The following is a 25,350-nucleotide window of genomic DNA, read 5'->3' as shown; positions in this document are numbered from 1 at the left end:
CACTTGAGAACGTGGGTCTTCAGTTTTGTTAACTGAATAAGGAAAGTCCACTCTGCCATAGTCAAAGTAGCTGAAACTCTTACTCAGTTTTGGTTACAAACAAACTGCATCAAGACAGGCTGCTTGAAGACAAAAGTTTTCTACTCCAACGGCTCCTTTGCAACGACTCTTTTCTAGTGGTATATATACTAGAAGAATCAGCTACAACAATAACAATTATCAAGGATTGAACGTGCGCTGAACAAACTCTGAATTCTGTGTATACAAGCTCTGAACCTCTTATCAAGTGTTTTTGCACTTTAGTCAAATACTCTGTACTACTTTGTATTTGCTCTCTTTAGGTTCATCTAAGAGCATTTGTATATTTTCATATACTTTACTATTTCTTGAAGAAACTTAAGCTTGTGTGCTTAAGTGTGAAGTCTTAAGCTTGTGTGCTTGAGCATTGTTGAGAAGTCTCTTGCTTGTGTGCTTGAGCAGGTGTAATCTTGTGTGATTATAGTGAAATCCCTTGGAAGTGCAAGGGGACTGGACTACTCTCGTTTTGTGAGAGGAACCAGTATAAATTGCTTGTGTGATCTCTCTCTCTCTCTCTTAACGTGTTTATTGTGTTATTAATCCGCTGCCGTTGTAGTTAAGTTAAGAACTTGAAAAAGTTTTAAACTTGACTAAAACACAATTCAACCCCCCCCCCTTCTTGTGTTTTCACACCTTCAATTGGTATCTAGAGCTCTGGTCTGTTACTTTCACTTAACAGTGAGACAGTAAAGATCTTGTGAGAACACTATGTCTGGAGGAGACGATAGTAGTACTAGAACAACTGGTGAAGCCGGTGAGGCCAGTGGTGCTGGTGGTGGTCCAAGAAATGCTTTTGGCTTTGACTACTTAAGTAATGAATCACATGAACATAGTGGCAATAGGAAAGCCCCTATATTCAATGGTGATGCATCATTATTTGAGTGGTGGAAGGAAAGACTGTATAGCAATATTACTGCTATTGATCATGAGTTGTGGGATTTAGTTGAGCTGGGAGTAACTTTTGAAAACTTGAATGAACATGGAAGGTTGTCCATTGAGCATAGAAAGTTACTCACACCAGCTAACTTAAAAACCTACACTAAGCATCATAGAGTAAAAGACATTGTTGTTGGTGCTATTAGACATGAAGATTATGTCAGAATAGAAAACAAGTCTACTGCTAAATCTATCTTTGATTCTATGTGTGCTACCTATGATGGTAATGAAAAGGTTCAAGAGGCTAAAGCTAGTCTTTTGATAAGGCAATATGAACTATTCACTATGCAACAAGATGAAAACATTGAGACTATGTTTACAAGGTTTCAAATCCTTGTATCTGGTCTTAAAGCTCTTAAGAGAAGTTATTCCACCTATGACCATGTTCAGAAGATTCTGAGAAGTCTTCCTATTGCTTGGAGACCCAAGGTCACTGCAATAGAGGAAGCTCAAAATCTCAAGACTCTGAGTCTTGAAGCTCTGATAAGCAATCTCAGAAGCCATGAGATGGTTCTGGATGCTGACTCAGAAACTAAGAAGAAGTCCAAGTCAGTGGCTTTACAGTCAACTAGGACTACTTCTAAGGCTCTTAAGACTCAGCTTCTTGATATTGAAGAAGAATCTTCTGCTGATGGTCAAGAGGATGAGATGAATGAGGATGAGTTTGCTTTATTCACCAAGTTTCAGCAATGGAACATATTTAACAAAAGAAATTTCAGAGGCAACAGCTCCAGAAATTTTGTCAGCAAAAAGGATGATCAGAAGAACTGCTTCAACTGTAAGAAGCCAGGACACTTTATTGCTGATTGTCCAGAAATGTCTGCTAAAGACAAAAGCAAAAGATACAGCTCAAAGAAGCAACAATTCAAAAGTAAATTGAGAAAGAGTCTGATGGCTACCTTTGAAGAGCTATCATCTGAGGAAGAAGTTGAGGAAGAAGAAGAGGCAAATCTAGCCCTGATGGCTTCAACTGACTCAGATGCAGACTCAGACGATGAATCAGAATCAGATTCAGAAGTAACTGATGAGGTATTTTCTGACTGCTCTAAATCTCAACTTATAACTGCACTTAACAAGGTCATTGAGAAACATCTCAGAGTGTTAAGTAAACAAAAAGTTTTACAAGAAAAGCTTAACACTCTGACTGAACAAGCAGAACATTTTCAAGGTCTATATCAAGAAACTCTGAATAGAGTAAATGACTTTGAAAAGGGTTGTGCTGTTTGTCACAAACCTATTGATGAGCAGGAAATAGCTCTTCAACAGTTTGTGCATCTCAACCTTGGTAAGAGCAAAGCTGCTAATCTTGTTTATAATGTCATGAGACATAGAGGAGAGGGACTTGGCTATGAATATGGTAGAACATATTCAAAGCTGAAGACCTCTGCCAAAAAGGTTGGAAAATCTTGGGTTTATTATGTTGTTCCACAAAGTGAAGAGGGAAAGAATCTTGGTAGTGTTGAAAATGACAAAGATGATCTGAGTAATTTAGAAGCTGACAGCTCAGAGGAACCCAGTTCCTCAGGATTTGGAGAAAGAAGTTCAGAAGATAGAAGTTGTTCAGAACCTGAGAACATCAGTTCAGAAGTTCTGAAAGCTTCAACATCTGAGACTTCAAATTCTGGACCCAAAGGAACTTCAGTACCTGAAGCTAGTCAATCTAAAAGATCAGAAGTTTTTAAAAGGAAAAATTCTAAATCTCAGATGGAGTACAGGACTCAGATTATTTATGATTCTAGAGTCAGTAGATATAATCAATCAGAACATGGGATTGGTGATAAATACAAACCCTGGAATCATAAACAATCCAAATCCTGGAATAATAACAGATTTCAAAAGAGAAAGTTTCAAAAAGGTCATTATTTCAAACCAAGATTTTTCTCTAACACTAGACAACATAGTAAGCATGTTTGGACTAACAAGCGTGGACCCAGAAGATGGGTACCAAAAGCTGAAATAATGTATCATTCAGATTTACCAACTAGCACTAGTAGAAAAATGACTTTTGGTTTGGAGATACCACTACCGGTATGTGAATACCAGTAGTGAAATACATTTGACCAAAGGATTCCACTACTGATATTTTGAAAACGGTAGTGGAAAGTTCAGAGACAAGGGATTTCACTACCGGCTTTGCTAAATCCGTAGTGGAAAGTAGACACGGTGGCAATGTCGTAATTACGTGCAAAATTGTTTTAATTATCTTCCACTACCGATCTAGGATTCACCGGTAGTGGAATCCTAATAGTGTTATTAGTTTTTTCATATTCCCACTTTCCACTACCGATCTAGCTTATCACCGGTAGTGGAATCCTAATAGTGTTAATTATATTTTTCATTCTTCCCAATTTCCCTCATTCTGCAAACGCGAAGAAGAACACACTCTCCAATCCAATCGTCCCAATTCTAGTTCTCCCTAATTTGTTCCTCAAATCGTCCCAATTTCTTCAAATCAAACACTCTCCAATCGTTCTCCAATCATTCTCCAATCTCTCCAATCTCCAATCGTCCCAATTTCATTCGCGGTTTCATTCTCCAAACCCTAGACGGAACGACGAACCTGCAAACGCTTAATCGCCTCCAAATCTCTTCGTTTTCATTCGGTAAAGGTATGAATAAATCAAACTTCCCCCAAATTTCATTCGTTTTCGTTTTCATTCGTTTTCTGTTTATGGTTGATCTTGTTTTCATTCGTATTCGTTTTCATTCGTATTCGTTTTCATTCTTTTTCTGTTTATGGTTAATTGCTGGTAAGAAAAACACGCATTTTTCTCATTCAGTACATTTTGGTAGCATTGAATGAAGATTGGATATTCTAAGTTCACGTTTTAAATTGTGAAGGTTTTAAATTGGATATTCGTTTTCATGTGTTTTGGGTTCCTGTTCTTCATCTCTTAGTAAGTTGTTTATGGTTATGGTATCTCTAGCTAAACAATGGTTAAAAGAAGTGAAAAGTATTAAGCAGAAACAGAAAATAGACAACATGTGATTAGAAGAAAGTTAAGGATAATTTTCCTTCTGGTCTTTCTATGTTAATGTTTGTTATGTGACAAAGAAATGTTTGTTATTCACATTAGTAAGGTTTGTTTATTATGCTAAGCTTTTTTGTTTGTGATTTATGTCTTTGATTAGGTATGCAGTGAAAGAAAGTAGCATTTCTCATTCTAAGGATAGTTCCATGGAAAGGTAAATAATCTTGAACTCGAATATATACAAAGAGGTGAATCAAGAAATTTACACCATTGATGTGTCAATTAAAAATATGAAGTTCGATCTAGTAATAATGATATGCCATAGTAAGATTGGTTATGAAATTTCAGTGTTTTGTTTTACTATATGCTTTTTGTTGGGATCAATTCCAGTGAACACTAAAGGTATGTATGTTCAAAATTTTGATGGCTATATTATATTGCTAACTGCTTCATTCTTTTTGTATAATTTTGATAGGAATTAAGGACTAATTTGGGGAAATGAGATAAAGTAGTAGAACTCACTTTGATTTCACATATGACTCTTTGTCAACATATTTATTCAAATTTGTGGCCAGGTATTGTGATTCCTTTGTGTATAGAGAATAGAATAGTCTCCTTGATATATTATTTATTGGCTTAATTTTAGCAAGTTTAACTTAAGAAGTTTTATGATTGTCAATTTATTTAGTTATGAAGGGTCATTCAAGGTTTGTTTGTACAACCTGGAGATACTTGAGGCAGCCAGCCAATAAGAAGCGGCGCCTGCCTACGTTCACTTGGTTTACCACAAGCACCTTCACCTCCTACACAGGTGACAGACAACGCCACCTATATATAACTAGCAGCTGCCACTACACTACTATCTCATCTTGCATCAGTGTTGCTAATTACTGTTGTTACTTAGTTCTCTGTTGGTAAGTTCTATCATGAGTTTTATTCATTTGTTTGTATTTGTATTTTGAGTAGTAAGTTCTCATATTAGTGTAAACCTTGTGTCCAGTTTTTGAAAGGGAGGCAATTCTTATGTGATGGAGCCTGCTGCTGCTTTTCTTTCTCAACAATGGCTAAGTGGTGTATAATTGTCGCTGGTATCTTAACTGCTTAGTAATATTAATGTTGTATCCTTAGCTATTGCTTAGTGAGTTCCATTGTATTGGTGCATTTTTTTCTGAACTGGTATCCTGTATCATTTAGAGCTTGCTGAACATCTTGTACACAAGACTTTTTGCTTTTAATGCCAATTTGCCTTTTCCAAAAAAAAATTGAGTATTGGAGTAGGTATTTGCATAATTGTTTTGGAAGTTTCATTTGCATTGGATTAGGTTTGGTCACCTAGGTATGCTAAAAACGAAAAAAAAAAAATCAAACATACCACTACTGATATGTGTAAATACCCGTAGTGGAATCTTATACATACCACTACGGGTATTTGTAAATACCCGTAGTGGAATCCCCAATTCTTAAAAAAAAAAACTGGAAACCATACATACCACTACGGATATTGTAAATACCCGTAGTGGAATCTCATACATACCACTACGGGTATTTGTAAAACCCGACGTGGAATCCCCATAATTTTAAATAATAACTACAGTAGAAACCTGACATACCACGACGGGTATAAAAAGACCCGTCGTGGAAAGTATTGACTTACAACGACGAGTGTGTTTACTACTGGCCGCGGCCAGTAGTGGAAAGTCTATTTGGCCGGTAGTGGAATCCCCTTTCTGCACTAGTGTAGGAAAGGATATGTCCTACCTAAAGTATGGAAACAAGTCCTATGCAAAGGAAGAAGGGCTTATGTCCTAGACCAATGGCTGACAAGTTCTCAAGTTAACAATCAGAACTTGATAAATGAAGAGGAAGAATATTGGGATGACTTTATCATTAACCTTGATGAAGAATTCTATCGCAATGATTAAAGTTGTTTCTCATACAGCCTGCCACTCAAAGAAGTATCATGAAACAGTCATGGTATCTGGATAGTGGATGCTCAAGGCATATGACTGGTGACAAACAATTATTTTCTAAGCTGACTATGAAAGAAGGAGGATCTGTTGGCTTTGGAGGCAATCAAAAAGGAAAGATAATAGGTACAGGTACAGTAGGTAATTCTTCCCTATCTATTAATGATGTTTGGTTAGTAGATGGGCTCAAACATAACTTATTGAGCATAAGTCAATTTTGCGACAATGGTTATGTAGTTGTCTTTAATAAGGAATCATGTACTGTATCTAAACAATCTGATAACTCCATTATATTCAAAGGTCTGAGAAAGAACAATGTTTATAAGATTAATCTTTCTGATTTGAATGAACAAAAAGTGATGTGTCTTTTGACATTGAGTGAGGAAAAATGGATCTGGCATAAGAGGTTAGGCCATGCTAACTGGAGGTTAATCTCTAAGCTTAGCAAGCTTGACCTTGTCAGAGGTTTACCTAAAATCAAATATCACTCAAACACACTTTGTGGTTCTTGTCAAAAAGGAAAAATTACAAAATCTTCTTTTAAACCTAAAAACATTGTTTCTACCTCAAGACCATTGGAACTTCTTCACATTGATCTTTTTGGGCCAGTTCACACTGCCTCTATCAATGGAAAGAAGTATGGATTAGTAATTGTTGATGATTACAGTAGATGGACTTGGGTAAAATTCCTAAGAACAAAAGATGAAGCTTATGATGAGTTTAGCATCTTCTGCAAACAAATTCAAAATGAAAAAGGCTACACTATTTTAAAAGTTAGAAGTGATCATGGTGGAGAATTTGAAAATGAACCTTTTGAAAACTTTTGTGAAAAATATGGCATTCTGCATGAATTCTCTTCTCCTAGAACTCCTCAACAAAATGGGGTGGTAGAAAGGAAGAATAGAACTCTGCAAGAAATGGCCAGAACCATGATGCATGAAACAAATGTAGCAAAGTTTTTATGGGCAGAAGCTGTAAACACAGCATGTTATGTTCAAAATAGAATCTATATCAGATCTAAGTTGAACAAAACTGCTTATGAATTGTTCAAAGGAAGAAAACCTGATATTTCTTATTTTCATCAGTTTGGATGTACATGTTATATCTTAAACAACAAAGTCCATCTAAAGAAATTTGATGCTAGAGGTTATAAGGGTATTTTTATAGGATACTCTGAACGCTCAAAAGCATACAGACTGTATATTTCTGAAACACATACTGTGGAAGAAACTATGCACGTCAAATTTGATGACAAAGAGCCTGACCAAGTGTCAGAGCTTGTGGAAGGTTTGTCTAGATTTCAGGTATCAGAGGATCAATATTCAGATATTCCAAACTACTCAGAACATCCATTCTCTGAAGAACCTCTGAACACAACAGTTCCTACAGACTCTGAACAACAAAGAACTGAAGCAACTGCTGAACCTGATGTTGATGAGTCTGAAGATGATGAGCCCCCAAGAAATACTTTCAAATACAAATCATCACATCCAGAGGAACTGATTCTAGGCAACAAGGATAGTCCAAGGAAGACAAGATCTCAACTAAGGAATGAGGAATCTTTAGTTGGTCTTATCTCAATGATGGAACCTTCAAAGATTGATGAAGCTCTGAAGGATGATGCTTGGATTGTAGCAATGCAAGAAGAGCTGAATCAATTTCAAAGGAATGATGTATGGACTCTAGTGCCCAAACCTTCACACAAGAACATTATTGGAACAAAATGGGTATTCAGAAACAAGCTGAATGAACAAGGTGAAGTGGTAAGAAACAAGGCTAGATTGGTTGCACAAGGTTATAGTCAACAAGAAGGGATTGACTATACTGAAACCTTTGCACCAGTTGTTAGGCTTGAAGCAATCAGGTTACTTCTATCTTATGCAGTTAATCATGGAATAACCTTGTATCAGATGGATGTTAAAAGTGCCTTCTTAAATGGTTTTATTTCTGAAGAAGTGTATGTTAAGCAACCTCCTGGTTTTGAAGATGTCTCAAACCCAGAACATGTTTTTAAATTGAAGAAATCACTGTATGGTCTGAAACAAGCTCCAAGAGCTTGGTATGATAGACTCAGTAATTTCCTTCTTGAAAAGGGTTTTGAAAAAGGAAAAGTTGACTGCACACTCTATAGAAAAACAACCAAAGAAGACATTTTAATCATTCAAATTTATGTTGATGATATTATCTTTGGTTCAACTAATGCTTCTTTGTGCAAGAATTTTTCTAAGATAATGCAGGATGAATTTGAAATGAGCATGATGGGAGAATTGAAATTCTTTCTTGGAATTCAAATCAATCAGAAGAAGGAAGGAACTTATGTTCATCAATCAAAATATACCAAGGAACTTCTGAAGAAATTCAATCTAGATGACTGCAAGATAATGAACACTCCTATGCATTCAACTACCAACATGAGCAAGTCAGATGATGAAGGAAAAGTAGATCAAAAGGTCTACAGAGGTATGATTGGTTCCTTACTCTATCTGACAGCCCCTAGACCAGATATTTTATTCAGTGTATGCTTATGTGCAAGATTCCAGTCAGATCCTAGAGAATCTCATCTTACAGCTGTAAAGAGAATCTTTAGGTATCTGAAAGGAACAACTAATCTTGGACTTCTCTATAAGAAACCCAATGATTATTTGCTAAATGGATTCTGTGATGCTGACTATGCTGGAGATAAAATTGAAAGAAAATCCACAAGTGGCAATTGTCAATTTGTTGGTGAAAACCTTATCTCCTGGGCTAGTAAGAGACAAACTACTATAGCTTTGTCTACAGCAGAAGCAGAATACATTTCAGCAGCTAAGTGTTGTACACAACTACTCTGGTTAAAATATCAGTTAGAAGATTATCAGGTAAGCAGTAACAATATTCCTTTATATTGTGACAATACTGCAGCCATTCATTTATCTAAAAATCCTATCCTACACTCTAGAGCCAAACATATTGAAATTAAACACCATTTTATCAGAGATTATGTTCAGAGAGGCATTATAGATATTAAGTTTGTTGATACTGAAAATCAATGGGCTGACATATTTACTAAAGCCTTACCTGTTGAAAGATTTGATTTTATAAAGAAACATCTGAACATGTTTTCAATCTCTGAATGAAAATTCTTTTGGGCTTTTAAAGTGTAAGAAGTTATGTATATCAGAACTTATGATTCAGATCATCTGAAACACAAGCTCTGAAGTACCTAACTCTGATAGAGAATTTTAAATATCTCAGAGGCTCTGAACTATTTAAGTGGGAAACGTTTAGTATTCACTGCTGAACAGTTGTCCATTAAAATAGCAGTTACCGAGTAAATTTCTGCACGTGGTCTACGTGTGTCAGGTAGTGGGTGGTTAATGATGATTTTTGGTATTCAATTTTTTTGTCAATTAGCGTAACTTCCCAAATTTGCTATTTTCGTGTTAACTGTGTGCATTTAAATAAAACTTACACAATACACTTGCACACTTCTCACTCTCACAACCTACACTTTCTTTTTCTCTCTAAACCTCCAACAAACTTTCTTTCTCTCTCGTTAGTTTCCAAACCCTACCCTAATCTCCAACAATGGCCGGACCTTCGTCTTCTTCGTCAACAAAGATTCCACCGTTTATGTTCAAAAATCTTCAAATCGTTGGGAACGAAATGGAGTTTCCAGAATCTGAGCTCATATTTCTTTCTGAAAAGATGATCGACTTTGACAGTTTAAAGGCAAATGGGTTCGATGTGAAACATTACTTCTCCGCTCAAGGATGGGATAAGTACTTCAGCATGTTAAATGGTCCTATTTACCCAGATCTCTTGAAGAAATTCTGGATGAAAGCTAAGGTTTTTGATAAGGCTGAAGCTAAACAGGAAGAACGTGCGGCTATTGAGAGGAATCCTAGTTTAAAAGGTAAATCTAGGAAAGAAATGGGTTTATTGGAATTCACTGGAAAACAGATTAGGTCAAACATCTGTGGTATGAACCTAGCCTTCTCACCTATTCATTTCAATGTGTTGCTCGGTTTGGATAACTCTGGGATAGAGTTGGATGTTTTTGAGAAGGACACAAGGTACAGAGATGATCTTCTGGCTCTAATGTGTACAGATTTGAAACTAAAGGGTAAAGTCAAGGGTTTGACTGACGTCTGCAGAGTGCTATTCAAGATTATACTAGCTGCTATCAGTCCAAGAGTTGGTGGTACTGATACAATTTCCTGGACTCATCGTCATCTGATCTACTTTCTTCTGAAAGAAATGAAAGTGAATTTGGGAGAATACTTCTTTGAGAGGATCTGTGAAGCAATCTTCTTAAGCAAATCTCAGAGGAAGTCAGCTATAGCTTATCCAAGATTACTCTCAGACCTGCTATATCAAGGTCATGTTGTTGAGAATCTGAAGAAGTTCCATCCAGAACTTGTTGAAAAGAAATTCACTCCTGAGATTCTGAATGCTAGTTTTCTCACCAAGATGCGTCTCATCTCATCAAAAGTGGTTCCACCTCCACAAGAGTTTACAGCCAGTCTTGAAGATCGTCTGTATGTAGATGGTTACCCAGTATCTCTGAAATGGATGCTGAGCACATCATCCAAGATTATCTGGAAGTTCTTAGGAAAGAAGGGTATACTGTTGATAGGAGTATGGTCCCTCCAGCTCCTGTAAACATGTATAATCCTAAGAGGAAACCTAAGAGGAAAGCTGAACAAGATAAACCAGATCTTCTGGCTCAGAAGAAGGTTAAGGTAGAAGAAGCTGCTGCTGAGCAAAGAACAAAGAGGAAACATGAAGCTTTGACTGGAAAAGCTGCTGCAACTTCATCAAAGAAGCCTATTATTGTTGATGATGAAGAAGAAAGTGAAGAAAGTGACTCCTCTGAATCTCAGTCTGATTCAGAAACTGAGTCTGATGAAGAAACTCTGAGTACCAGGATGCATCAGAAACGTGTCCCTGATCCTAAAGGTAAATCTACTCAGTTCATCTTTAATGAAGCTGAAATTGGAATAGGTTATACAAAACCACTTAGGACTATACTTCCTGAACCCACAATTATTCCAACCTCTGATAACCCTCTTTCTGAACTAGAAAAACATCTGAGCCTTGACCCTCTCAATAATCAACCTCTTACTCATGAAACCCACAAATCTAGCTCACCTCCTAAACCAAAATCACCTCTACCTCAACCTCAACCACAAAAACAATCATCTGACATTCCACCATCTGAACCTCAACCAGATATTCCAATCACTGAACCAATTTCTCCCACAAAACAACCCTCTCCACATAAATCTCCTGAACCAACAACTGAACATAAATCTCCTGAACCATCCCCTGAACACATTTATCCTGAATCAACCTCTGACATCTCATCATCTGAATCAACCCCTGAACCAAATCCTAACCCAAATGCTGAACACGTTTCTCCTGAGCGTATTCACACTTGTGCTCCTAAGCCTTCAGAGGCAGAAGTTGTTGTTATTGACAACCCTGCTACTGAAACACCAAACCTCTCTACCATTCCCAATCCTTCACCCTCATCATCTAACCCTTTTAGTAATCTATCCACTCAGTTTCATGATGACTTACTTAGATTATCTAAGATAAAGGACAGGTTCTTAGTTTATCCCTCTGATGTGGATTTAGAGGTGTCAAGAATTAAGGCAAGGATTTGCAATGCTTTGGATGATGCTGCTGAAGAGATTAAGGCTGTGGTTGGAAGAAGAGACTTGGATGTGATAAGCTTCATGAGGAAAAGTCTGGCTAGGGCTGAGTTGAAGAGGATTACAACTTTCAATCATGCTGAGTCTGAACGTGCTAAGCTGGAAGCTCTTGCTGCTGCTGAACAACGTCTGAACGCTTTCAAAGTCATCTGGATAGACTCCAAGCTGTTTCAGAGTCTTGAAGCTCAGAGGTCTGAATCTGAAAGGTTAGAAGAAGTTGCTGCAAGAGTTGCCCAGTTGGCAAATGAGTTGCAATCAGAGGACATTTCAGAGGATGATGTGCTTGCTTTTCAGAATCAAGAGGATGTGTTGATGATTGACTATCCAGAGGAAGGTGAACCCTCTGATAAAGGCAAGGCACCTTTGGTTGAAGAACAAGCGCCTTTGGTTCAAGATCAAGCTCCTGTGGTGGTTAATCAGTTGCAGATCTTTCAAGAAGCCCTGAGGGAACAGCAGGAAGGTTTGGAAAGGCAAAGAGCTGCTCACCAAACATTGGAAACCAAGGTGGATGGTTTAGTTTCCAATGTGGGATCGCTGAATGACAAATTTGACCAACTCTTAGCCTTCCTTAAGAAACCCTAGGATTCTATGCACTTATTTTAAGATGTTTTCGTTTTAAGATGTTTTTGTTTTCTTGTTATCTTCTGAACAATTTTATTTTAAGCTGTTTTGTTTTCTTGTTATGTGGTTTGTTATATTTTTTTTGTTTGTGCTAACTTTCTTTGATAAATAAGAACATAAGAACACAAGATGCTTTTAAACGAAAATTTTTATTAATGATCTAACAATGTTGAGTACATTGGTAAAAAGAAAAAGAAAAAGACAACCTAATCCTAATCAGATGGATAAAACTCAGAAGAAATCTCTGATTTCTCCTCAGCATCATCTGATGATATTTCTATGGGATCTGGGTTTTGCTCTTCTTCTTCTTCTTCTTGTTCTTCTTCTGGAACATAGCCAGCCAAGAACTCAACATAGTCAGCATCATCTTCATTCTCTTCAGCTTCAGAATCTGATGAGATGATTATTATCTCAGCATCTTGTGGTTTCTTGTTGTCTTCTTTATCTTTCTCATCTTTTTCGCGTTGTTCGTCTTCTTTCTTTCTCCGAAACTCTGCAATGCGTAAACTAAACCTTTTCATTTTTTTCCTAATCTCTCTTGTTTTACTCGTTTATTCTTGTTTTTACGTGAAGCAGGCATGTTAACTCGTTCACCTTTTATAAACCTTTGAGCGCGTTGGTTTTTGTTTTTGAAATTAATTCACCTTTGTAACAACCACTCTTCTTCTTTGACTGTCTTGGTTATATAATTTTTTTTTACTTTTTGATAATGACAAAAGGGGGAGTAGTTACGCATTAATTGATAAGTGATAAGTTTCAAAACTGAAACCACGCCTTTTATCTCGCTTTTATCCGTTAAATTAAAAGTTGTTACTTTTAAGTTGTTTTACGTATTTCAATGCGGAGACTAAGTTAGTTGAAACTAAAATAAATTTCATAAGTAAGGATAAGTTAAGAGTGCAATTTTAACTTAGCCTTATGAGACTTAGGGGGAGAGCTTGCAAACCTCTCACTCTGAAGAAAGATATGAAACTTGTTTTATTTCAAGTTATCTTAATCTTATACTAAATTAAAATATCATGAATATAACTTAAAGTTTCGGCTTTAAGGAGTATCAATCTTAGGGGGAGCTTGCAAACCTCATAAACCTAAGAGAAACATGATAAATTAATTTAACAACAATTGTCAATTAATACTTATGTTTGTCATCATCAAAAAGGGGGAGATTGTTGCAACAAAATTGATTTAAAAATGTTAGCCCCTAAATCTATAAAGGTTTTGATGATAACAAAGTATTAATAAACAATTGGAAGGACTAAAAATTTATTTTAAGTGTGCAGATATAAGCATCAGATAAGCTCTGAGTGAAGCTCAGAGGATGTGAAGTCAGAAGTTCACAAGCGCTCAGAAGATGTTGGACTTCAGAAGTTACAACCTTTAGAGGATGAAGTCTTCAGAACTTCTTGAGTGACTAAAGCCTCATCAACCTCTGAAGATCTTTTCGATATCTGTGAAGATTCTCTTTGCAAGTCAACTCTTCTACCAATGAAGAAAAGGACCTTTCAAGCCTGATCAGTTCAGCTACTCTCGTTTTGACTGTCCTCACTTGAGAATGTGGGTCTTCAGTTTTGTTAACTGAATAAGGAAAGTCCACTCTGCCATAGTCAAAGTAGCTGAAACTCTTACTCAGTTTTGGTTACAAACAAACTGCATCAAGACAGGCTGCTTGAAGACAAAAGTTTTCTACTCCAACGGCTCCTTTGCAACGACTCTTTTCTAGTGGTATATATACTAGAAGAATCAGCTACAACAATAACAATTATCAAGGATTGAACGTGCGCTGAACAAACTCTGAATTCTGTGTATACAAGCTCTGAACCTCTTATCAAGTGTTTTTGCACTTTAGTCAAATACTCTGTACTACTTTGTATTTGCTCTCTTTAGGTTCATCTAAGAGCATTTGTATATTTTCATATACTTTACTATTTCTTGAAGAAACTTAAGCTTGTGTGCTTAAGTGTGAAGTCTTAAGCTTGTGTGCTTGAGCATTGTTGAGAAGTCTCTTGCTTGTGTGCTTGAGCAGGTGTAATCTTGTGTGATTATAGTGAAATCCCTTGGAAGTGCAAGGGGACTGGACTACTCTCGTTTTGTGAGAGGAACCAGTATAAATTGCTTGTGTGATCTCTCTCTCTCTCTCTTAACGTGTTTATTGTGTTATTTATCCGCTGCCGTTGTAGTTAAGTTAAGAACTTGAAAAAGTTTTAAACTTGACTAAAACACAATTCAACCCCCCCCCCCCCCCCCCTTCTTGTGTTTTCACACCTTCACAAGGCATATGACTGGTGACAAACAACTATTTTCTAAGCTGACTATGAAAAAAGGAGGATCTGTTGGCTTCGGAGGTAATCAAAAAGGAAAGATGTACAGTAGGTAATTCTTCCCTATCTATTAATGATGTTTGGTTAGTAGATGGACTCAAACATAACTTATTGAGCATAAGTCAATTTTGCGACAATGGTTATGTAGTTGTCTTTAATAAGGAATCATGTACTGTGTCTAAACAATCTGATAACTCCATTATATTCAAAGGTCTGAGAAAGAACAATGTTTATAAAATTAATCTTTCTGATTTGAATGAACAAAAAGTGATGTGTCTTTTGACCTTGAGTGAAGAAAAATGGATCTGGCATAAGAGGTTAGGCCATGCTAACTAGAGGTTAATCTCTAAGCTTAGCAAGGTTGACCTTGTCAGAGGTTTACCAAAAATCAAATATCACTCAAACACACTTTGTGGTTCTTGTCAAAAAGGAAAAATTACAAAATCATCTTTTAAACCTAAGAACATTGTTTCTACCTCAAGACCATTGGAACTTCTTCACATTGATCTGTTTGGGCCAGTTAACACTGCCTCTATCAATGGAAAGAAGTATGGATTAGTGATTGTTGATGATTACAGTAGATGGACTTGGGTAAAATTCCTAAGAACAAAAGATGAAGCATATGATGAGTTTAGTGTTTTCTGCAAACAAATTCAAAATGAAAAAGGCTACACGATTTTAAAAGTTAGAAGTGATCATGGTGGAGAATTTGAAAATGAACCTTTTGAAAACTTTTGTGAAAAATATGGCATCTTGCATGAATTCTCTTCTCCTAGAACTCCTCAACAAAATGGGGTTGTAGAAAGGAAGAATAGAACTCTGCAAGAAATGGCCAGAACCATGATGCATGAAACTAATGTAGCAAAATTTTCATGGGCAGAAGCTGTAAACACAGCATGTTATGTTCAAAATAGAATATATATAAGATCTAAATTGAACAAAACTACTTATGAATTGTTCAAAGGAAGAAAGCGTGACATTTCTTATTTTCATCAGTTTGGATGTACTTGTTACATCTTAAACAACAAAGTCCATCTAAAGAAATTTGATGCTAGAGGTTATAAGGGTATCTTTATAGGATATTCTGAACGCTCAAAAGCATACAGACTGTATATTTCTGAAACACACACTGTGGAAGAAACTATGCATGTCAAATTTGATGACAAAGAGCCTGACCAAGTGTCAGAGCTTGTGGAAGGTTTGTCTAGATTTCAGGTATCAGAGGATCAGTATTCAGATATTCCAGACTACTCAGAACATCCATTCTCTGAAGAACCTCTGAACATGACAGTTCCTACAGACTCTGAATAACAAAGAACTGAAGCAACTGCTGAACCTGCTGTTGATGAGTCTGAAGATGATGAGCCCCCAAGAAACACTTTCAAATATAAATCATCACATCCAGAGGAACTGATCTTAGGCAACAAGGATAGTCCAAGGAAGACAAGATCTCAACTGAGAAATGAGGAATCTTTAGTTGGTCTTATCTCAATGATGGAACCTTCAAAGATTGATGAAGCTCTGAAAGATGATGCTTGGATTGTAGCAATGCAAGAAGAGCTGAATCAATTTCAAAGGAATGATGTATGGACTCTAGTGCCCAAACCTTCACACAAGAACATTATTGGAACAAAATGGGTATTCAGAAACAAGCTGAATGAACAAGGTGAAGTGGTAAGAAACAAGGCTAGATTGGTTGCACAAGGTTATAGTCAGCAAGAGGGGATTGACTATACTGAAACCTTTGCACCAGTTGCTAGACTTGAAGCTATCAGGTTACTTCTATCTTATGCTGTTAATCATGGAATAACCTTGTATCAGATGGATGTTAAAAGTGCCTTCTTAAATGGTTTTATTTCTGAAGAAGTGTATGTTAAGCAACCTCCTGGTTTTGAAGATGTCTCAAACCCAGAACATGTTTTTAAATTGAAGAAATCACTGTATGGTCTGAAACAAGCTCCAAGAGCTTGGTATGATAGACTCAGTAATTTCCTTCTTGAAAAGGGTTTTGAGAAAGGGAAAGTTGACTGCACACTCTTTAGAAAAACAACCAAAGAAGACATTTTAATCATTCAAATTTATGTTGATGATGTTATCTTTGGTTCAACTAATGCTTCCTTGTGCAAGAATTTTTCTAAGATAATGCAGGATGAATTTGAAATGAGTATGATGGGAGAATTGAAGTTCTTTCTGGGAAATCAAATCAATCAGAAGAAGGAAGGAACTTATGTTCATCAATCAAAATACACCAAGGAACTTCTGAAGAAGTTCAACCTAGATGACTGCAAAATAATGAACACTCCTATGCATTCAACTACCAACATGAGCAAGTCAGAAGATGAAGGAAAAGTAGATCAAAAGGTCTACAGAGGTATGATTGGTTCCTTACTCTATCTGACAGCCTCTAGGCCAGATATTTTATTCAGTGTTTGCTTATGTGCAAGATTCCAGTCAGATCCTAGAGAATCTCATCTTACTGCTGTAAAGAGAATCTTTAGGTATCTGAAAGGAACAACTAATCTTGGACTTCTCTATAAGAAATCCAATGATTATGTGCTAAATGGATTCTGTGATGCTGACTATGCTGGAGATAAACTTGAAAGAAAATCCACAAGTGGCAATTGTCAATTTGTTGGTGAAAACCTTATCTCCTGGGCTAGTAAGAGACAAACTACTATAGCTTTGTCTACAGCAGAAGCAGAATACATTTCAGCAGCTAAGTGTTGCACACAACTACTCTGGTTAAAATATCAGTTAGAAGATTATCAGGTAAGCAGTCACAATATTCCTTTATATTGTGATAATACTGCAGCCATTCATTTATCTAAAAATCCTATCCTACACTCTAGAGCCAAACATATTGAAATCAAACACCACTTTATCAGAGATTATGTTCAGAGAGGCATTATAGATATTAAGTTTGTTGATACTGAAAATCAATGGGCTGACATATTTACTAAAGCCTTACCTGTTGAAAGATTTGATTTTATAAAGAAACATCTGAACATGTTTTCAATCTCTGAATGAAAATTTTTTTTGGCAATTAAAGTGTAAGAGGTTATGTATATCAGAACTTATGATTCAGAACATCTGAAACACAAGCTCTGAAGTACTTAACTCTGATAGAGAATTTTAAAAATCTCAGAGGCTCTCAACTATTTAAGTGGGAAACGTTTAGTATTCGCTGCTGAACAGTTGTCCATTAAAATAGCAGTTACCGAGTAAATTTCTGCACGTGGTCTACGTGTGTCAGGTAGTGGGTGGTTAATGATGACTTTTAGTATTCAACTTTTTGTCAATTAGCGTAACTTCCCAAATTTGCCATTTTTGTGTTAACTGTGTGCATTTAAATAAAACTTACACAATACACTTGCACACTTCTCACTCTCACAACCTACACTTTCTTTTCTCTCTAAACCTCCAACAAAAATCTTCTTTCTCTCTCATTAGATCCAACCCTTACCTAAACTCCATCATGGCTGGTTCTTCATCTTCGTCTTCTTCAAAGATTCCTCCGTTCATGTTCAGAAATCTTCAAATCGTTGGGAACGAAATGGAGTTTCCAGAATCTGAACTCATCTTTCTCTCTGAGAAGATGATAGATTTTGATAGCTTAAAGGCGAATGGGTTCGATGTGAAACAGTACTTCTCCACTCAAGGATGGGATAAGTACTTCAACATGCTTAATGGTCCTATTTACCTAGATCTCTTGAAGAAATTCTGGATGAAGGCTAAGGTTTTTGATAAGGTTGAAGCTAAGCAGGAAGAACTTGTTGCTATTGAAAGAGATCCTAGTTTAAAAGGTAAATCTAGGAAAGAAATGGGTTTACTGGAGTTTACTGGAAAACAGATTAGGTCAAATATCTGTGGTATGAATCTGGCTTTCTCTCCTATTCACTTCAACGCTTTGCTTGGTTTGGATAACTCTGGGATAGAGTTAGATGTTTTTGAGAAGGACACAAGGTACAGAGATGATCTTCTGGCTCTGATATGTACATATCTGAAACTGAAGGGTAAAGTCAAGGGTTTGACTGATGTCTGCAGAGTGCTATTCAAGATCATACTAGCTGCTATCAGTCCAAGAGTTGGTGGTACTGATACAATCTCCTGGACTCATCGTCATCTGATCTACTTCCTTCTGAAAGGAACGAAAGTGAATCTGGGAGAATACTTCTTTGAGAGGATCTGTGAAGCAATCTTCTCAAGCAAATCTCAGAGGAAAACAGCCATCGCTTATCCAAGATTACTTTCAGACCTTCTTTATCAAGGTCATGTTGTTCAGAATTTGAAGAAGTTCCATCCAGAACTTGTGGAAAAGAAGTTCACTCCTGAGATTCTGAATGCAAGTTTTCTAACCAAGATGCGTATCATCTCATCAAAATTGGTTCAACCTCCACAAGAGTTTACAGCTAGTTTTGAAGATCGACTGTATGTGTTGGAACAAAATTGATTTAAAAATGTTTGCCCCTAAATCTATTAAGGTTTTGATGATAACAAAGTATTAATAAACAATTGGAAGGACTAAAAATTTAATTTAAGTGTGCAGGACTTAGGTTCTGATGATCTTCTTGAAGTTTGTAAAGATTCTCTTTTGCAAGTCAACTCTTCTACCAATGAAGAAAAGGACTTTTCAAGCCTGATCAGAACAGCTAATCTCTTTTTGTCTGTCCTCTTTTGAGAACGTGGGTCATCAGTTGTGTTAGCTGAATAAGGAAAGTCTTCTCTGCAGTAGTCAAAGTACTTGAAACTCTTTCTCAGTTTTGGATACAACCAACTGTATCAAGACAGGCTGCTAGAAGACAAAAGGTTATCTACTTCAACGGTCATCTTTGCAACGACTCTTTTCTAGTCATATATATACTAAAGGAATCAGTTGTATTTATTATCAAGGATTATTAATACGCACGAACAAACTCTGAATTCCTCATACAAAGCTCTGAACCTCTGAACTGTGTTGTTGCACTTTTAGTTCAAATATTTAGTATTTGTTCTTCTAGGTTCTGATTAAGAGCTGTTGTATACATTCTATTATTCATTACATTTGTACTTGAGAAGTCTCTTGCTTGTGTGCTTGAGCATTGTGGTGAAGTCTCTTGCTTGTGTGCTTGAGCATTGTGGTGAAGTCTCTTGCTTGTGTGCTTGAGCATTGTGGTGAAGTCTCTTGCTTGTGTGCTTGAGCAGTTGTAATCTTGTGTGATTATAGTGAAATCCCTTGGAAGTGCAAGGGGACTGGACTACTCTCGTTTTGTGAGAGGAACCAGTATAAATTGCTTGTGTGATCTCTCTCTCTCTCTCTTAACTTGTTTTATTGTGTTATTTATCCGCTGCTGTTGAGGTTAAGTTAAGAACTTGAAAAAGTTTTAAACTTGACTAAAACACAATTCAACCCCCCCTTCTTGTGTTTTCACACCTTCAATTGGTATCAGAGCACTGGTCTGTTACTTTCACTTAACAGTGAGACAGTAAAGATCCTGTGAGAACACTATGTCTGGAGGAGACGATAGTAGCACTAGAACAACCGGTGAAGCCGGTGATGCCAGTGGTGCTGGTGGTGGTCCTAGAAATGCTTTTGGTTTTGACTACTTAAGTAATGAATCACATGAACATAGTGGCAATAGGAAAGCCCCTATATTCAATGGTGATGCATCATTATTTGAATGGTGGAAGGAAAGACTGTATAGCAATATTACTGCTATTGATCATGAGTTGTGGGATTTGGTTGAGCTGGGAGTAACTTTTGAAAACTTAAATGAACATGGAAGATTGTCCATTGAGCATAGAAAGTTACTCACACCAGCTAACTTAAAAATCTACACTAAGCATTGATGACATTAGTCATTACATGGAAATAAAGACCATTTTCAAGTGATTTTAGAGGTTTTTGACTTAAATCATGAAGAATAAGACATTGATTTGAAGCTACATGCGAAGGAAGATAGCAGATAAAAATTGGTGGAAATTGAAGTACTTTTACGCCTGGGGCGGAAGTTTTTCCGCCTGGGGCGGAAATTTCACTGAAGAACCAAGATTGCTCTCTGTTTTGCCGTTTCAGGCGAAATTTCTTGTGCCTGATGTAACACCCCGAACTAACTACCCTTAAAAACGTGATCTTAAAAACTTTTTAAAGATAAGTAGCCGGAGCGCTACGGAAAAACATTTTCTAAAACGATCGTGCACATGACACGAAACGTCGCAGCGGAAAACATAACATAAAGGATTTTCAAAGCAATGAACAAAATAGTTCAAAAGATAATTCATTAACATAAAACATAAGTTAAGATGTTCGCATCGATATACGACGGAATACAAACGATCCCCGACTCGATGTTACAAACTACCAGAGCACTAATATACATCTCAACCAAACTAAACTTAACAAAACTATACAAAGGTAGCCTACACTAGCTCCTCACCAAAAGTGCTCCACACCAAAACGATCTGCAGCTAAAACTCGATCGAAACCTCGACCTGAATACCTGAACCCCCAAAGGTCCAGCACATAACAAATAGGTAGAGAGTTAGTAAACATAATCACATACATACGAATATAGAAACGCACCTATATTCAACCTATCACGTAATACTAACTCACACACATGCCTCGATAAGCAATACACCAGATAACACATACTCACAAATACACAACCAGATAGTTTCGCGTCGTTTCGGACCACACAAAGAACTCACATAACACATAACACATAATTGCACATTTACTCAAATGCGACTAATGCCAAACATTCAATGTCATGCCAACCTAGACACGACTAATGCATGTGGTACCATCTTCTTTATCAAGGAACTTACCATTGATATCCTTCTTTATTGGACAAGTCCAATATCCTTCTTTATCAGACAAGTCTGATATCCCTAAATAATGCATGAATTTATGAATGCCATGCATTTACCAAACATATGATAATCACTTAGCACGAAGCTACTGCTCACTACATGGATAACATAATCCATTAAACTTCTTTATCAGACAAACTGATATTCTTCTTTATCGGACAACCCGATATACAAAAATACATATACTTCTTTGACATTTTATATAAATGCCATCACACAACACAAATATTAAACATGTATCAACAATCATGCAAGGATACCCTTAAACCATGTTACAAGTGCCTAATTGCATTTAAAACAATTATCAAAAAGTTGCTGTCACAGTGCTGTTCGCTAAGCGAATCCGTAGCGAACCCGTAGCGAACACGTAGCGAACACGTAGCGAACACGTTCGCTGTAGCGAACAGGTAGCGAACTACATCAGAGGGTTACAGGTACATGGCGAACAGATAGCGAACCCGTAGCGAACTTATTCGCTAAGCGAATCCGTAGCGAATCCGTAGCGAACTTATTCGCTAAGCGAATCCGTAGCGAATCCGTAGCGAACTACACCAGAAAATATCTGTTCTTGAGTTTCTAAGGCGGTTTAACATCCAAATCCATCCAAAATACATTATAACATGTTATAAATGCATAACAAGTGATCAATCATGTATATACCATACATATATACATGTATTAACATTCAAAAACACCAAAACACATCACACATACAAAATCATGTCAATTTCTTGCAAAATAAGCAAAGTTGCATAAACATGCAAAACCATCATCAAACATATACATATTCCCTCCTAGATGTTCATTAAGCATACTAAGATGAAAAGACATGTTTATGATAAAGAAACTTCACCCAAACCCCAAAGAAATTGGATGAGAGAGTTCAGGAATGGAGGCTAGACACCTCCCCTCTCTTGGATCACCCAAGCTTATGCTTAACCACTCTCACCTTAGATTGAAGGATGATTCTTGGTCTCTAAATCTCTTCTCCTTGCTCGTGTTCTTCTTGCCAAAACCCTAGCTTAGCTTTCTCTCTTGCTAACTTCTAACTTCTCATGAAAAATGAATTGTGAGACTATTCATTGGTTTGACTTGGTACTTATACTACTCTCCAATGGTCATGAACCAAGCCCAATAGCCTAAGCCCATTAAGCTCTATCACACGCCCAAGCCCACTAACACGACAAAGGTTTCGCTCACAAACTTATGTTCGCGATAAATAATTATAGGTCGCGTAAATAAATATTTAACACTAACCCAAAATATATGCAAATATATAAAATATCGATTTACTAAAAAATCGGGTCGTTACAACTCTACCCCCCTTAAAAGAATTTCGCCCTCGAAATTACCTAAGAGATAAAGCGGAGAACGAACCCTCAACGCGGCATCTTCGGTTTCTTGCATACCGGACTCTTGTGACCTTCCTCGCCACAATTGAAACAAAACACTTTCACCCGACAAGCATCGGCCTTGTGCCCAAACTGTCCACAACTGAAACACTTGTCGCTTCTCCTCGGGCAATCATATGACATATGACCCCGCTCTCCACATTTGTAACAACTTCCACTTCCTTGCTTCTTCTTTCCACTTCCATTACCCTTGTTCTCATACGGCTTACCACGATCCAAACCTTTTCCTTTCCTATCATTCAGAGCCTTATAGTAGTTAGTCTTGGCTTTGCTATCTTCATCACAAATCCTTGCCTTAGTCATAAGGGTCGGAAAATCCCTGATTTCAGAAAATCCAATCAAAAGCTTGATATCCGGACGAAGTCCACTCTCGAACTTGACACACTTATCCTCTTCGGCTTCCACCGTGTTGTAGTGTGGACTAAACACACACAAAGCTTCAAACTTAGCCGAATACTCGGCGACCGATAAATTTCCTTGCTTGAGCTCCATGAACTCGATCACTTTCTTATTCTTCACATCAGCCGGAAAGTACTTCCTTAAAAATTCCCTTTTGAAAGTTTCCCAAACGATAGCAACACCATCCACTCCAATCCTGAGTCTCACATTCCTCCACCAAACGATTGCCTCCTCTCTAAGGGCATAAGTTCCCAAAGTAGTCTTGTTCTCCTCAGAACAACCCATTGCTTCAAAGATGATCTCAACCTCATCTAACCACTTGATAGCTCCCTCCGGGTTATAGCCACCGGTAAACAGAGTCGGTTTATGCGACATAAACCTTTCCAATCTTTTCTCACTATCCCTTCCCGGGTCATTATCTCTTACCACCAATGTAGTCAAAGCAGTCAAAGCTTGTGCAATCTGAGCGTTGGTCCTAGCAGCAGCCATGATTCCTGAACGAATCACAACTCGACGTTAGAATGTATTAACAGTGTACCCAACACATGCTTCATACAAGAGAAAGAAAATCCTAATGGCTCACATGAACCGACCTGCTCTGATACCACTATTGTAACACCCCGAACTAACTACCCTTAAAAACGTGATCTTAAAAACTTTTTAAAGATAAGTAGCCGGAGCGCTACGGAAAAACATTTTCTAAAACGATCGTGCACATGACACGAAACGTCGCAGCGGAAAACATAACATAAAGGATTTTCAAAGCAATGAACAAAATAGTTCAAAAGATAATTCATTAACATAAAACATAAGTTAAGATGTTCGCATCGATATACGACGGAATACAAACGATCCCCGACTCGATGTTACAAACTACCAGAGCACTAATATACATCTCAACCAAACTAAACTTAACAAAACTATACAAAGGTAGCCTACACTAGCTCCTCACCAAAAGTGCTCCACACCAAAACGATCTGCAGCTAAAACTCGATCGAAACCTCGACCTGAATACCTGAACCCCCAAAGGTCCAGCACATAACAAATAGGTAGAGAGTTAGTAAACATAATCACATACATACGAATATAGAAACGCACCTATATTCAACCTATCACGTAATACTAACTCACACACATGCCTCGATAAGCAATACACCAGATAACACATACTCACAAATACACAACCAGATAGTTTCGCGTCGTTTCGGACCACACAAAGAACTCACATAACACATAACACATAATTGCACATTTACTCAAATGCGACTAATGCCAAACATTCAATGTCATGCCAACCTAGACACGACTAATGCATGTGGTACCATCTTCTTTATCAAGGAACTTACCATTGATATCCTTCTTTATTGGACAAGTCCAATATCCTTCTTTATCAGACAAGTCTGATATCCCTAAATAATGCATGAATTTATGAATGCCATGCATTTACCAAACATATGATAATCACTTAGCACGAAGCTACTGCTCACTACATGGATAACATAATCCATTAAACTTCTTTATCAGACAAACTGATATTCTTCTTTATCGGACAACCCGATATACAAAAATACATATACTTCTTTGACATTTTATATAAATGCCATCACACAACACAAATATTAAACATGTATCAACAATCATGCAAGGATACCCTTAAACCATGTTACAAGTGCCTAATTGCATTTAAAACAATTATCAAAAAGTTGCTGTCACAGTGCTGTTCGCTAAGCGAATCCGTAGCGAACCCGTAGCGAACACGTAGCGAACACGTAGCGAACACGTAGCGAACACGTTCGCTGTAGCGAACAGGTAGCGAACTACATCAGAGGGTTACAGGTACATGGCGAACAGATAGCGAACCCGTAGCGAACTTATTCGCTAAGCGAATCCGTAGCGAATCCGTAGCGAACTTATTCGCTAAGCGAATCCGTAGCGAATCCGTAGCGAACTACACCAGAAAATATCTGTTCTTGAGTTTCTAAGGCGGTTTAACATCCAAATCCATCCAAAATACATTATAACATGTTATAAATGCATAACAAGTGATCAATCATGTATATACCATACATATATACATGTATTAACATTCAAAAACA

At 37.1% G+C, this 25,350-nt stretch overlaps 1 long non-coding RNA gene across 1 annotated transcript; it reads left to right on the top strand.

The window, feature by feature from the left end:
- Nucleotides 1-3,801: 3,801 nt before the first annotated feature.
- On the top strand, nucleotides 3,802-4,797 carry LOC123884887. Its single transcript, XR_006801012.1, has 3 exons — nucleotides 3,802-4,200; nucleotides 4,462-4,561; nucleotides 4,675-4,797. It is a non-coding gene; the product is annotated as an uncharacterized LOC123884887 (long non-coding RNA).
- Nucleotides 4,798-25,350: the final 20,553 nt, after the last annotated feature.

Source organism: Trifolium pratense, linkage group LG5 (assembly GCF_020283565.1).
Source record: "Trifolium pratense cultivar HEN17-A07 linkage group LG5, ARS_RC_1.1, whole genome shotgun sequence".
Classification (NCBI taxonomy): domain Eukaryota; kingdom Viridiplantae; phylum Streptophyta; class Magnoliopsida; order Fabales; family Fabaceae; genus Trifolium; species Trifolium pratense.
This window is presented reverse-complemented; position numbering and strand designations above follow the sequence as displayed.